We start from the raw sequence: 16,090 nt of genomic DNA on the forward strand, positions 1-16,090 counted from the left end.
AAGGTTGGCTAGATTGTGTCGGTAAGATATTTAATCTGGGCTGTGACCTGCTATGAGTTCTCACTGAACAGTTCTCCTTGCTGAACCCTCATAACTCTGCAGCACTGCTAGTTTAAATTGCTTATGGATGGACATTCATACCTAAATCTACAGAGTTTTATTATTTCAAGCAAACAGTGCCCCATCTCCAGTCCTGCAGCCTGCATTCTATGGTAAATGTTGACTAGTAGTAATAAAGCTTAATGATACTACTAATCAAAGAAATGGAACTAGTACTGTAAACTGCAATATTGCAAGGTGGCATTAAGGAATAAGTGAACTGATTATCACGAGACGATGATTTATTGAAATGCTTATCAAAGCTGGTTGCTGTTTCATTTATTTGAGCATGACAGAAAAGTGTTCATTAATTTCCTAAAAAGAATACTTTTGTACAAGTTACCTTGAAACTAAAAAGAAGGCTGCATCTTTTCAAGAATCAATTGATAGAATAATGGAAAATACACAGTTCGTTGTGTCATTGTTTGGGGGGAGGGAAGGGGAGATGAAAAGAAAGAAACAGATGGAGCACCAGGGCAGAATCATGCAGGCCTGTATTTAGGGCACAGTAACCATGCTGTGCATATGGATCAGTAATGGAATAGAATTGGGTTTTGAAGGCCAGAACAACCAACTGAAATAGATTTGTGCTAAAGAAGGAATTGAAGCACATTATTACATGAACTAGACAGTAGGACAGATACGACTACTTACAGGTAGAGCCAAAAAGCAAAGTTGCATTAGCTTCTGATGAAGGTAAATTGAGGCTAACATCATGCATTCCTATTCTCCACTAATGAGGGTACCTTGCACTTGTGTTGGATATAGAAGTGCTGTTGCCCAAAGCAAGACAAGCCCAATATTACAGGATACTTCTTGTTGGTGTAATGTTAATTACCTAGGAGAATTTCCCTGACATACTATGTAAGAGGGCACCCAGTTAACATAAAAGAAAAGCACTGTACGGTTGTGGCCTCCAACTTTTTCCAAAGAAGCTTTATTTGCCATGAAATAAGTTGAAACAATTGCCATACATCAAAAGCAAAGTGTCTAATCTATAGACTATACTATAGAATAAAGAATGGGGGTGCCATTTATCTGTGTCAATTTCAACTTATTTCACAGAAAATTGGGATTCTTGGGGGGAAAGAGCAGGGTACTCATACTTTTACCTGTGCCTGTAAAATGTGAAGCCAACTATGATGCAACTTTGTCTATTACAAAGTGAGGAAAAGATTTTCTTTTCCATTTTTGAGGAAGAGAAAGGACCTCATTCTCTTTCTGCTTAGTTGCCTCCTATTCGACTCAAACAGCTAGAATCCAAATTTGTTTGTACATTTCTATACTTGATTTTTATTATTAAACTTCTATGCCACCCATCTCACTGGGGCTATAGATAGTGAAGATAGCAAGTCAGCATTGATTCCAAGGCTGCAAACCTCTGCACATTATTAAGGTGGATGTAAATAAAATCTAGTGGGCGGCCTGGCGCGCGCGCTTGGAGAGCCTCTGCAGCCCGGACGCTCAGAAAAACTTTCTTCGCCGAGGCTTTCTTGGAGAAGTCCCATTTTCCGGTTGCTAAAGGCAGAGGACAAAGCTTCCATTTGCGGGGCCACCTGAAAAGCCGATCTGACCCGTGGGGGAGGAAAAGCGAGGGTTCCCAGCGAGGATTTTGCATTTTTGGACTTCGAGTTCTTTGCTGCTTCTCCCGGAAGGAGGCGATTCCTTCGGCGCTGAGCCCATCCGCGGCGCGGAAAGGAAACAGCCCCAGAGGGGAAAGTGAAAGTGCCGGAAACGATCGGGAAGGGCCGGCAGAATCATCTCCCCAAGAGAAAGTGAGGACTGCAGGCGCTATCTCTGCTTGGCACCCTCGGGACCCAGACTCGAATAGAACTAGTTTAGAGTAAATGTTTGGCGGATTGCTGGCCTTTCAAAAGATACAAAGATTCGTTCGTGGCACAAAGCGAGCGTTCTCACGACCCGCGAAAGAGCGCTAACAAACAGCCCGGAGGCGCAAAGGCAAGCGGGCGAGGGCCATCTCATTCATCAAGGGAAACAAAAACAAATAGTTTCCTGTGAGCTGTTCAATCTTTCCTTCACTCAGATAAAAACCCTTGGATCATTGTGTTACAACTTCCTGTTTACAGAGTAATAGCGATCTGCTTTTCAAACAGCGATAAATTCCTCTCTGCCAGTTAAACAATTAACCCGTTCCTTGCAGACTCTTAATACTACCTCATTACCTCAAATCTTACAACTTTTCTACCTCATCAGCTATATCAACGATTAGATAATCAATTTCTATAAAATATTTTATTAATGGTTTAACTGATTTATTGTTTTTAATTGATTAGTGTGATTAGAGTGTTTAGTGCAAATAGTGTGATTACTGACTAGTTTAAAAGATCAAAATTCATGTAATTTAATTGAATAGCAAAATCATAGATCTAGTGAATTTAAATGAACAGTGTGGTTAATGATTAGTGTAATTAATTGATTAATGATTAGAGTAATTAACTACTCAGGCTGATTGTTGCTCAGGAATATTATCTAACTTGAGAGATTACTGCAATTGATTGTTTGATATAATATTGGCTATATAGATTACCCAAAATTGTTCCTCTAATTAATTCAATCAACGTACTATTTTAACAATCCTACCATGCCAAAAAGAAAATCCTACGTCAAACCACAACCTAAAGAGAAGATGATCCCCACCAGTGAACCACAAGACTCCTGCACATGCCTTAAATGCTACAAAAATCTAAAGGATAATGAAAACTCCATCAAATGTTCTCTGTGTAAAAAATACACTCATCATGACTGCTTGGGATTACCTGAGCAGATGATTCAATACCTAAAATCATCCAATGAGTTTCCACATATCTGCAAATCATGCAGACCCAAACTGGATCTGCCTGAAAGAGTTGATACCATTGAAACCATTGAAACATCCCCTACCATCGAAACCATTACAACATCCCTCAACATCATAGTAGCATCCTGGACGCCGTAAAAGAAAGAATATCCAACCTTGAAAAAAAGGACACCACGCAAAAACCTGAACATCCAATAGCTACTAACCACATCTCTACCAATCAACCACAATCCAATCCACAACCCAATCCACAAATAAACACAACCCAGACAAATATTGATATCCCAATTCTCATCAGAGAAGCCGTTGAGCGTGAACGGAAACGCCCAAACGCCATCTTATTTGGTCTAGAAGACATCAATGTCAATGATGACATCACAACTGTCCGAAACATCATCAGAAATTATCAAGCATCAACCATCTCCGCTGATGAAATACTTGACATTTCCGCATTGACCGAGAGCTCAAAAATAGAGATGGCTCTGTGGCCCCACGCTTGTGCAGGGTCATTTGCAAAAATGAATCAAGCAAACGTAAATTCATTTATACTATAAACTCACTCGCCAAAACCAACACCATCCATAAGAACCTCCGTTGCCGCCTGACCTAACCATACAGCAACGTGCCCGCTCCCGTGCACTCCGCATCGAACTCAAAAACCGTCTAGATAATGGAGAGAAGGACCTGTACATTGACTACCATGCTGACTGTATCAAAAGTAAACCACTCAACCCAATACTCAGCTTTTACCCTCAACCACAACCCTACCTCAACCCATCCACCATCACCCAAGACTAGCACGCACGCCCCCAACTACCTCAATTCCAACTTCTGCCAGCCTTAAATGCAAACTACTCAATGCAAGAAGCCTCGTGAATAAAATACCTGAATTTCTCTTCCTCCTAAATATGGCTAACTTGACATTATATTTGTCTGTGAAACATGGCTCAATGCATCTCTCCCGACTCCATTACCACAGTAAGAGACTATCATGTTTACAGATCAGATCGTGAAAATCGTCGAGGAGGTGGAGTTGCTATATTCTATAAAAAATCCTTACATCTAAAAAATATCCAAGTTACCCAGGAGTTTGCCCTTCCTGAAACCATCATCTGTGAACTATCCTCAAATATCACAATTCGATTCTTACTATGTTACAGAGCACCTGATTATGACATCGAACATGTAAACAAGCTAAATACATTACTAACATGGGCTGCATCCTGCCCATACCCTTTTATCCTTCTTGGTGATTTCAATCTACCTCATATTAACTGGACCCTAAATGATTGTACAACTGAAATCATAAACACAACCTTCTACAATGCTATTACAAATCTGGGACTGGAACAACTAGTAACCAACAACACTAGACTAAACAACTGCCTCGATCTCATCTTCTGCAACAGTTTGAACCTAATCTACGGAATACAATCTAAAGAACCCTTTTCCAGTAGTGACCACAATATGATCGACTTTTGTCTCAACATACATCCACACAAAAATCACCACAATGATGTAATCCCCTATTGTAACTTCAAAAAGGCAACTATGATCTTATAGACAACGATCTCTCATCCCTTGATTGGCAATCTCTATTCACTGGATGCAATACTGTTGAAGACCATTATAACATATTTTTACTTGAAGTCAAAAGAGTCATCAAACTATATGTACCAACAACAACTCCCAAAACAAAACAAAAAAGCAGATTACCCATATCAATAAGGAAACTTCAATCCAAAAAGAGATCACTCTGGCGGAAAAACAAATCTGGTCACGTTGCCAATTTCAAAAACCGATACAAAAATCTATGCCACCAGATAAAGACCGAATGCACCAATTATCACATTAAACAAGAGGAAAACCTTCTAAGCACCAATTCCACCCGCGCTTTTACAATTTTGTAAACAACAAACTAAAAGACTCAAGGTCCATCCCTCCCTTGATAGGACCTGATGGTAAAGACTGCAACGACGACACCATTAAAGCCAACATCTTTAACACATTCTTCGGCTCAGTATTTGTAAACAGCAATGGATCATGCCCAATATTTCCTAGCCGTACCACAGATAACAACAATGATCTAATACATATCGATTTCACAGAAGACAATGTTGAAAAAGCAATACGCAACCTAAAACCATCTCTATCTATTGGACCGGATGGAATATGTGCCTACTTCTTAAGAAAGCTATCCTCTGCCATAGCCAAACCTCTAAGCATAATCTTTGAAAAATCTTTCAGAACCAGCTCCTTGCCCAACCTATGGTCACAAGCCACAGTCATCCCCATCTTCAAAAAGGGAGACCCAAGCCTAGTTGAAAACTACAGGCCAATCTCCTTATGCTGCGTCACCTGTAAAGTCATGGAATCAATTATTAACCAATCCATCATCCTTCACTTAGAGACAAATAACCTACTCTCCAATAAACAATTTGGTTTCAGGAAAAAACTATCCTGTAATCTGCAACTCTTACACTGCAAAAACATATGGACGACACAAACTCGACCAGGGCAAAACAATAGACGCAATCTACATAGACTTCTGTAAAGCCTTTGATTCAGTGGTACACGACAAACTACTCCTAAAAATAAAATCCTATGGTATCTCTGGACAACTGAATAACTGGATAGAAGCATTCCTGTCAAACAGACAACAAATGGTCAAAATCGGGACGTCCTATCAAATCCAGTACCTGTCAATAGTGGTGTTCCCCAAGGCAGTGTTCTAGGACCAACTCTCTTCATACTCTACATAAACGACCTCTGTGATCATATTAAGAGCAATTGCGTTCTCTTCGCTGATGATGTAAAGCTGTTCAATACCACAGACAATACTGCTACCCTACAAAAAGATCTTGACTATGTATCCGAATGGTCAAACAAATGGCAACTTCAAATCTCAACAAATAAATGCTCTGTCTTACATATTGGCAAAAAAATCAGAAAATAAAATACAAGCTGAATAGTCAAGATCTTGTTGATGACCCAAGCTCTGTAAAGGACCTTGGAATACTCACCTCTAATGATCTAAGTGCTAGAGCACACTGCAACTACATAGCCAAAAGGCATTAAGAGTTGTTAACCTAATCCTACGTAGCTTTTTCTCTGGTAATATCACACTACTAACCAGAGCATACAAAACATTTGCTAGACCAATACTCGAATACAGTTCATCAGTCTGGAATCCACACTACGTATCTGATATTAGCACAATTGAGAAAGTCCAGAAATATTTCACAAGAAGAGTTCTCCACTCCTCTACTCGCTGTAGAATACCTTATGCCACCAGACTTGAAATTCTAGAACTAGAAAACCTTGAATTACGCCGTCTTCGGTCTGACTTAAGCATGGTATACAAAATCATACATTGCAATGTCCTACCTGTCAATGAATACTTCAGCTTCAACCATAACAACACAAGAGCACACAATAGATACAAACTCAAAGTAAATCGCACCAAACTTGATTGCAGGAAATACGACTTCAGCAATAGAGTGGTCAATGTCTGGAATACTCTACCCGACTCTGTAGTTTCTTCCCCAAACCCCAAAAACTTTAACCTTAGACTGTCTACTATTGACCTCACCCCTTTCCTAAGAGGTCTGTAGGGGAGTGCATAAAGCGCACCAACGTGCCTACCGTCCCTGTCCTATTGTTTCTCCTATTCTTTTTTTTTTCTTATATGTAACCATTTCATGTATTCACAACTATGTATACATTTATACTTATTATCTTGTAAACAATTGGCAAATCAAATAAATAAATAAAAATAAATAAATAAATTTCATTGGTCAGAATGAGATGCACAGTGAGCATTTATAACTATAATGTTAGTAACGTTTACCTCCTAGTTCAGTGGTTCTCAACCTTTTCTTCACCACGGACCCTCTTTAAATACCTTTTGTGGCCATGGATTTAAATTATAACATGTCTTCAAGTCTTCATGGACCCCCTGTGATGACATCATAGGCCCCTAGGGGGTCCATGGACCACAGGTTGAGAACCAGTGTCTTGGTTAAACGTGTAAAATTGAACTGCATAGTCACTTGATAATAAGCCTCACTGAATAATGGCCAAAGCTGTATTGCAGTGCACCTGCTTTGCATGCGGAGATCCCAGGTTCAAGCTTTGGCTTCTCTGGGTATTGCAGAGAAAAGTCCTGCTTGATCATTTGTAAAGCTACTGCCAGTCAGGGCCATCTGTACTGAGTTACATGGATGAATGCTGCGACTGAATATAAAGCAGCTTCTTACATTTCTTAATGGGCTACATGAGCTTCCCCTGCTCCCTACTGTTTTGGACAAGCCTGGGCTTTATGCTTCAGCTGGAAGAAGAGGAGGAAGCCTGCTAGGCTAATTTGCTTTATAACATATATTGATAAAATTGTGTGTATTTTATTTGAAACCTCAATACAGCATAAAGTATGTTAAACAGTAAAACACATATTTCCCTTCCTGCTTAAATTCAGAGCAAGGGAAAATGACATTTCCATCTGGGCAAGTGTGGTCATTCTGAAGAAAAGATGCAAAGTCAATGAACAAGTTATTTGATCATGGTATGGGGTCAGGCTGACAATTAGATCTGCCTTTCCTCACCATCCTGCTGTCTCCCCAGTTTTACAGATTACAGATAAAAATCGTTCAAAGCACTGAAAAAAGAACATTACATCTCTAGGTTTTACTAGCAAAGTGAACAAAGAGAAGTGTTTGCTATTCCTCAATCTCAAAAGTCCCAAAGCGGTGAAAAATTAACAAGTAAAATCAAAGTCACTAATATGCTGAAAATATGCAAAGGGACCATAGTGTGAAAAATAATGACCCAGTGTTAAAAACCAGGATCATAATTATTAAAAGCTATTACCGTATTTGCCGGCGTATAAGACGACTCGGTGTATAAGACGACCCCCCCACCCGGTAACTAATCATCCAATATTTACACAGTGTGTATGTTATTCTGTGTTGGTCAGCCAAACGATCCCAGCGGGGTCACCGGAAACGCCCTCCAGAAATCCCCGGGGCTGCAGCGGCAGGGCGGAGTGCCAGGGGCCGTGGGAGGAGCAGGAAGGCGGGCAGCCTTCACATGGCCCTGCCTGGGGCGACAGGAGCGACCCACACTCTCGCTCCCCCCAGTCGCTGCAGCCTCGGGCGGAGCGAGGCGAGCGGGATTCGAACCTCATTCAGAGACACGGGGAGGCTCTTGGCGGAAGTGACGCGGGGGATCCAGGAAGCCAGAGGCGCCTTCGCTGCGTCCCACAAGCATCCGATAGCCGGCAGTGGATATACCGGCGTATAAGACGACCCCCCCACTTGGAGGCATGTTTTTCAGGGCAAAAATGTCATCTTATATGCCGGCAAATACAGTATCTAAATATCCACATCTTTAGAAATCTAACAGAACAGAACAGAAAAACAGAGTTGGAAGCAGGGATGGGATACGACAGGGTTAACTACTGGTTCGGTGATTTATGATGTGCTTCCCTGCATGCTGCACGCAGGCACCTGTAAATCATCATCAGCACACTACGTGCAGAGAAGCAACCTTTGAAAAAGACCTCTTTTCCTGCTTTTTAAACTGCAGCAGTGCTTCGCACGGCAGCTGAAGTTTAAAAACCAGGAAATAAAGGTCAGGTAAGAGCCCGGGTGGACAGGCGGGCAAAAACATCAGCAGACATAGAACCGGTTCTATGTTGTTGTTCTTCAGAGCTACCAGTTCTACAGAGGTGGACAGAACCGGTAGAAACTCACCCCTGGTTGGAAGGGACTTTGCAAGTCTTCTAATCCAGCAGTCCCCAACCTTTCCAGCTTGGTGACCTAGGGGAAGTGGTGGCATTCTACCGATTTGGCCCAGTTCTACCGAGCCGGTAGCATTGATGAGAGGCAGAGACCGAACTGGTTCTCTCTGCCACTCTGCTGTTGGGCCCACCTGCCTGCATGGGCTCCCATACTCACCTTTATTCCCTGATTTTAAAGCGCAGCTGCTTTGTGCGGCACAGCAGAGTGCTGCGGGGCAGCTGCTGAAGCAACAGGGAGAGTGCAGGCTTGCAGAAGGTGAGTCGGAACACCTCTGCACCTGCACAAATGCCTCTGAGCCTGCGCATGGTGTGTGTTTGGTGTGTGCACACATGCAAAGTGTGTGTACGTGCACAAAGGGCTCCTGCCAAGCCACACCCACCGAACCGGTGGTAAAAATCTTTGAATCTCATCGCTGCCTAGGGGGCCTGTGAGTGGCAGCCACAGCTCCATTTCTACAAGCGGCACAACCCTAACCCTAACCCTCCATTCACACAAATGGAGCTTTGTGCACAAGCGGAGGGATCTTGCACTCGGGCATGAAGCTCCACTCACATGAGTGCAGACACTTGAGCTCACATGCAAAGCCTGGCTCGCGCAAGAGGGCGCTCGAGGGGAGGGCACTTGTGCTCGAGCACAAACACTCTGGTCACGCAAGTAGAGCTTTGTGCCTGAATGCAAGTATCCACCGCTCAAGCAAGTGGCGCTTCGCATGTGAGTGCAAGTGTCCACTGCTCCCGTAAGTGGAGCTTCATGCGCATATATGTGCTTACCCAACACATGCATGAGTAGAGCTTCAAGCACATGAGCTTGCCCATGTCACCCGCGGTTTCAGTTTTGAACAGGCTGAGACCCAGTTTTGGGCCACAGTCGAGGGGTTGGGAACCCCTGTTCTAGTCCAAACACCTGCTCAAGCAGGGGACCCTATACCATTTCAGACAAATGGCTGTCCAGAGTGTTTTAAAAACCATCCAGTGATGGAGTACCCACAACTTCTGAAGGCAACCCATTCCATTGGTTAATTGTTCTCACTGTCTTTGAAATTTCTCCTTAGTTCTAGGTTGCTTCTCTCCTTTTTTAGTTTCCACCCATTGCTTCTTGTCCTGCCTTCTCATGTTTGGAAAATAGGTTGACCCTCTCTTCTTTGTGGCAACTCTCAAATACTAGAACACTGCTATCATGTCACCCCTTGTCCTTCTTTTCATAAGATTAGATATACCCCATTCCTACAACCATTTTTCATATGTTTTAGCTTTCAGCCCCCTAATCATCTTTGTTGTTTTTCTCTGCACTCTTTCCAGATCCTAAACTCTTTTTTTATATTGTGGTAACCAAACTGGATGCAGTACTCCTAATGTGGTCTTACCAAGGCCTTATAGTCTAAGACACTAGTTTGATTTTGTTCTGTTGCTTGTGTCTGTATTATTTTGAATTCTAATGTGACATGATCACTCTCCCCCAAAGTTCCTGCAACTTTAATCCCATCTATCATTTCTTCTTTGTTAGTAAGAATTAGATCCAGTATAGCTGTCCCTCTAGTTCCCTCCTCTACCTTTTGGGTGACAAAGTTGTCAGCTAGTTTGGTGAGGAACTTGTTCGGTCTCCCACTTGATGTAAAGTTTGTCTCTCAGTTGATGCCAGGTTAGTTAAAGTCCCCCATTACTGCTGCGGTGTGTTTTCTACATACATTTGTTAACTGATTAGTGTATTTCTTCTACTTGATTGGGTGGCCTGTAGTATACACCTATGGCAATTTCCTTTTATATTAACCCATGTGTATTCTAGAAGGCTTTCATCCTTGGTTTTATGCATTTCTGTAGAGAAGTAGTGATCTCTTACATATAATGCAACTTCACCTCCTTTATTAGGTCTGTTTCTTTCGAACAGTTTATATCCTTCCATCAGTACATTCCAATTGTGAGTTTCATCCCACCAAGGTTCAGTAATGGCAACTATATAATACCTGCCTGCATGTACACCCTGTTCAAGTTCACCCTGTTTGTTCCCACACTTTGAGTTAGTGTATAGGCATATGAATTTTTTATGGCCTGACTCTGAGTATGCTTTCTGCATCTCATCTTTATCTGAGTTTTTTTTTCCATTCCCATCCCACTCTACCTCCTTGTTTGATTGGTTGCCTTGGGCATTTTTGTTTTGGATTAAGTCTTAAAGATCCTAAAGATTGGCCATCCTCCTTCCTCAGCTTTAGTTTAAAGCCCGTCAGATAAGCTGATCCAGTCATTTTCCAAATACATTCTTCACAGTTCTTGTGAAGTGCAAGTCATCCCTTGACAGAAGCCTTCTTGAAGGTAGTGCAGACCTTCCCTGAATTACCTTTTCTCTATGTCTAGAGAGATATAAAGAAAGAAATTTCACCTTACTTTATAACAATATAAATGCTAATTCAGTTTCCTGGCAAGGGGAATTAAAAATTCTGAACACTAGAAGCTGCATTTTGTTCAGTATCAACTGATGAGGGAAGTCTACAAAAGAATCATAATGAAAGATCAAAACGTATAACATTAATAAAAGTCTGATAGTAAGCAGACATTGAAACACCCTGATCCTCAACTGGCAATTCTTTTGAAGGTAAAATAAATTCTTGAACTGACCCAGAAAGCTAGATCAATGCTTTTAAAACTGGCGCCTTGAAAAGTAGAGCATTTAATAGACATTACTGAAGTGTAATGGAATAACATTGTTATTTCAATGCAATAACAAGAATTAAGGGATAAAGCGTATTTCAAAGGAATGCCATCATACACACACACACACATTGTGTATATGCTTATACACAAACACACATATAAGTGTGTGTGTGTGTGTGTGTGCGTGTGTATATGTATGGCATTCAGCTTTGTTCGGGTATTTTCCCACGTCATTGTAGTTGTGCTTTTAAAGTTGTAGCAACGTTTCGGCAGAATCTCATCTGCCATCATCAGGCTTCTGTATAGTGTTCATCTGTGAGTCAGACTTTTACAGTGGTTTCAGATTTAAATTTGGGGCAGCCTATTGCTGTGCCAGAATGGTTTTTTTCTTCATCCTGATTGGTTGGGAGTCTTGGTCTGTGTTTATTGGTCTTGGAGTTTGCTGTGTTCTGCTTGATTGGTGTTTCTAATATCTTCTGTCTGTTTTTTGGCTCTTTTTGTATCTTGATTTGTATCAAGACCAATAAACACAGACCAAGACTCTCAACCAATCAGGATGAAGAAAAAACCATTCTGGCACAGCAATAGGCTGCCCCAAATTTAAATCTGAAACCACTGTAAAAGTCTGACTCACAGATGAACACTATACAGAAGCCTGATGATGGCAGATGAGATTCTGCCGAAATGTTGCTACAACTTTAAAAGCACAACTACAATGACGTGGGAAAATACCCGAACAAAGCTGAATGCCATACATGTAAGTACCTGCGAAATACTATATAGATAAATATATATATATATATATGAAATACACACACGCATATACACATACACACATACATACATACACAGAAAAGTACAGATGCATTGAGATCCAAGAATTTTATCATGAGTGTTCAATCAAGAACATTTAAATAAAACTATAAGGAAGAGGAAATAGCAAATGTATTATTGAATGTACTATGGGCTATCAAATTCGACAGAAGATCTCTGATTGATTAATAATGTCCTTCTGGACCACATTACAAAATTTTCTGGGAGAAGGAACATAGTAATTGGAGATTTTAACTACTCGGGCATCTTTCAGGCAAGACTGCAAGATTCCCAAAATCCCTAATTAGTTTTGCTGACTTGTTTCATTTTTTAGAACATAGAAAAGATGGAAACCATTGTCTTGGATCTCATCCTAGCTAATGTTGAAGAGATAAAAATAATGTGAACTTTGTGAACATGATTATTACTTGGCTACCCATCTACCAAGGGGAACTCTGAGCAATGAAAAAGAATAAAAATACAACACAGTTATCAAAATAGAGGGAAAGGCCCATAAGATTCACAGTCATAAATTAGAAAAAACGCAGCATGCTTATACATGCACTCTATGCAAAATATATACAAGAGTTACACTAATATTGAAGAAATGGTGGAATAGAATCATTAAAAGAAAAGATGCTAAAGGACGGACAAAATGAAATGTGAATGATAAAAATTAAAATAACGTTGAAATAACAGTTATCCTGCACTGAATTGTTCTGCAGCAAGTTGTCCCACAGTGAGTTGGCCGCAGCAAGTTTTCCCACCTTGAATCTGCTGTGGCAAGTCAGCTGTGGTGAACCAGCTATAGTAAGTCAGCCATGGCAAGACGGCCACAATGAGTCAGCTGGGGTGAACGAGTTGTCCCATTCTACCTGCAGATACCTATACACATCTGCATCAGATAAATATTTGAGAGCTCAAAAAAAGAGTAAGTGGTAAGATAATAATATAATATAATAATAAAATGTTGTCAATGTCAATATTTCCCCAAGTCTCTGATATTATATTAAGACATATTTCATAGATCACTGACCTGAGCATAAAGTGGACATAACCTATAAAGATATCAATGTTATCTCTATAAAGATAAACCATTTTTTCCACAATAAGAATATTATTAAGAAACAACAGACTTAGATCTAGAATCTTCTAGAAAATAAATATTTATAAAGCAGTCAAGATCATAGTTCTTTTAAAACTTATTCTGTTTAGATAATGATTAGAATTTTGAGTTTAGAATGTTCTAAATTTAGAAAGTGTATTAATTGTGCATAAATCCATATATCAGGAAAATATTTTTTGACTATAGTCAGAACTATTTCCTTTCCAAATTCTTCAATTTTCTGGTATTTAGAGTTAAGCAATACAGTTTCAATCAGCTATGGTTGCACATTGATAACCATATGAAATGATTAATTTGTAGAAATAGGCTTTGTAGAAACAATTTGAAACCATGATATGCCCTTTATTCTGAATTATTCCACCCTTCTGAGTGCCACAGGGTTATAATGGTTATATTGAATCCAGATGTTCAGCCAATTGAAGAGAGAATATTGTACACAGGACTTCTATCAATTTAATAAATACTGTAAAGCAACACAGCCCATAAGAACAGGACCATTGCCAGTTGAATATCACATGGTAGATATGAATGCAGTGATATCTGTGTTCTTGGTGACAGAGGAAATAATTTTTGAAATAAATAAATTCCCAAATAGTTTGATATAATTGAATGGCTTTGTAATTAGGTCAGTAATTTATATACAGTAATTTAAGTACAGTAACTATTGTATATAAGGAGAGTAACTACAATATATGTACTGTATAATCTACCTCATATTAACTGGACCCTTAATGAATGTACAACTGAACCCACACATGCAACCTTCTACAATGCAGTAACAAATCTGGGACTAGAACAACTAGTAACCAACAACACTAGACTTAACAACTGCCTCGATCTCATCTTCTGCAATAGTTTAAATTCAATTTATGGAATACAAATTAAAGAACCCTTTTCCAACAGTGACCACAACATGATTGACTTTTGTCTCAACATACATCCACACAAAAATCATCACAACGACAGAATCCCCAATTATAACTTCAAAAAAGGCAACGATCTCTCATCCTTTGATTGGCAATTTCTATTCACTGGATGCAATACTGTAGAAGACCATTACAACGTATTTTTACTTGAAGTCAAAAGAGCTATCAAACTATATCTACCAATAACAATTCCCAAAACCAGAAAAAATAAATTACCCATAACAATAAGGAAGCTTCAATCCAAAAAGAAATCACTTTGGCGGAAAAACAAATCTGGTCATGTTGCCAACTTCAAAAGCCGATACAAAAATTTATGCCACCAGATAAAGACTGAATGCACCAATTATCACACTAAACAAGGGGAAAACCTTCTACACACCAATTACACCCACGCTTTCTACAATTTTGTAAACAACAAACTAAAAGACTCAAGGTCCATCCCACCCCTGAAAGGACCTAATGGTAAAGACTTAAACGACAACACCATTAAAGCCAACCTCATTAACACATTCTTTGGCTCAGTATTTGTAAATAGCAATGGATCATGCCCAGTATTTCCTAGTCGAACCACAGAAAACTACAATGATCTAATACATATCGATTTTACAGAAGACAATGTTGAAAAAGCACTACGCAATCTAAAACCATCTCTATCTATTGGATTGGACGGAATATGTGCCTACTTCTTAAAAAAGCTATCCACTGCCATAGCCAAACCACTAAGCTTAATCGTTAAAAAATCTTTCAGGCCCAGCTCCTTGCCAAAACTATGGTCACAAGCCATGGTCATCCCCATCTTCAAAAAGGGAGACCCCAGCCTAGTTGAAAATTACAGACCAATCTCTTCATGCTGCATCACCTGTAAAGTCATGGAATCAATTATTAACCAATCCATTATCCTCCACTTAGAGACAAACAACCTACTCTCTAATAAACGATTTGGTTTCAGAAAAAAACTATCCTGTAATCTGCAACTCTTACACTGCAAAAACATATGGACTACACAACTCCATCAGGGCAAAGCAATAGACGCAATCTACATAGACTTCTGTAAAGCCTTTGATTCAGTGGTACACAACAAACTACTCCTAAAAATAAAATCTTACGGTGTCTCTGGACACCTGCATAACTGGATAGAAGCATTCCTGTCAAACAGACAACAAATAGTCAAAATTGGGAGCGTCCTATCAAATTCTGTACCTGTCAACAGTGATGTCCCCCAAGGCAGTGTTCTAGGACCAACTCTTTTCATACTCTACAAAAATGATCTCTGTGATCATATTAAGATCAACTGCGTTCTCTTCGCTGATGATGTAAAGCTATTCAACACCACAGACAATTCTGCTATCCTTCAAAAAGTCCTTGACTATGTATCAGAATGGTCAAACAAATGGCAACTTCAAATCTCAACAAATAAATGCTCTTACATATTGACAAAAAAAATCAGAAAATAAAATACAAGCTGAATAGTCAAGACCTTATTAATGATCCAAGCTCTGTAAAAGACCTTGGAATACTCATCTCTAATGATCTAAGTGCTAGAGCCCACTGTAACTCCATAGCCAAAAAGGCATTAAGAGTTGTTAACCTAATCCTACATAGCTTTTTCTCTGGTAATATCACACTACTAACTAGAGCATACAAAACATTTGCTAGACCAATACTCGAATACAGCTCATCAGTCTGGAACCCACATTAGGTATCTGATATTAGCACAGTTGAGAAAGTCCAGAAATATTTCACAAGAAGAGTTCTCCACTCCTCTACTCATTGCAGAACACCTTATGCCACCAGGCTTGAAATTCTAGAGCTAGAAAACCTTGAACTATGCTGCCTTTGGTCCGATCTAAGTATAGTATATAAAA

This window comes from Notechis scutatus, chromosome 1 (assembly GCF_049901735.1).
Source record: "Notechis scutatus isolate UNSWTSFEM ecotype Mainland chromosome 1, rNotScu1.2, whole genome shotgun sequence".
In the NCBI taxonomy this organism is placed as follows: Eukaryota; Metazoa; Chordata; class Lepidosauria; order Squamata; family Elapidae; genus Notechis; species Notechis scutatus.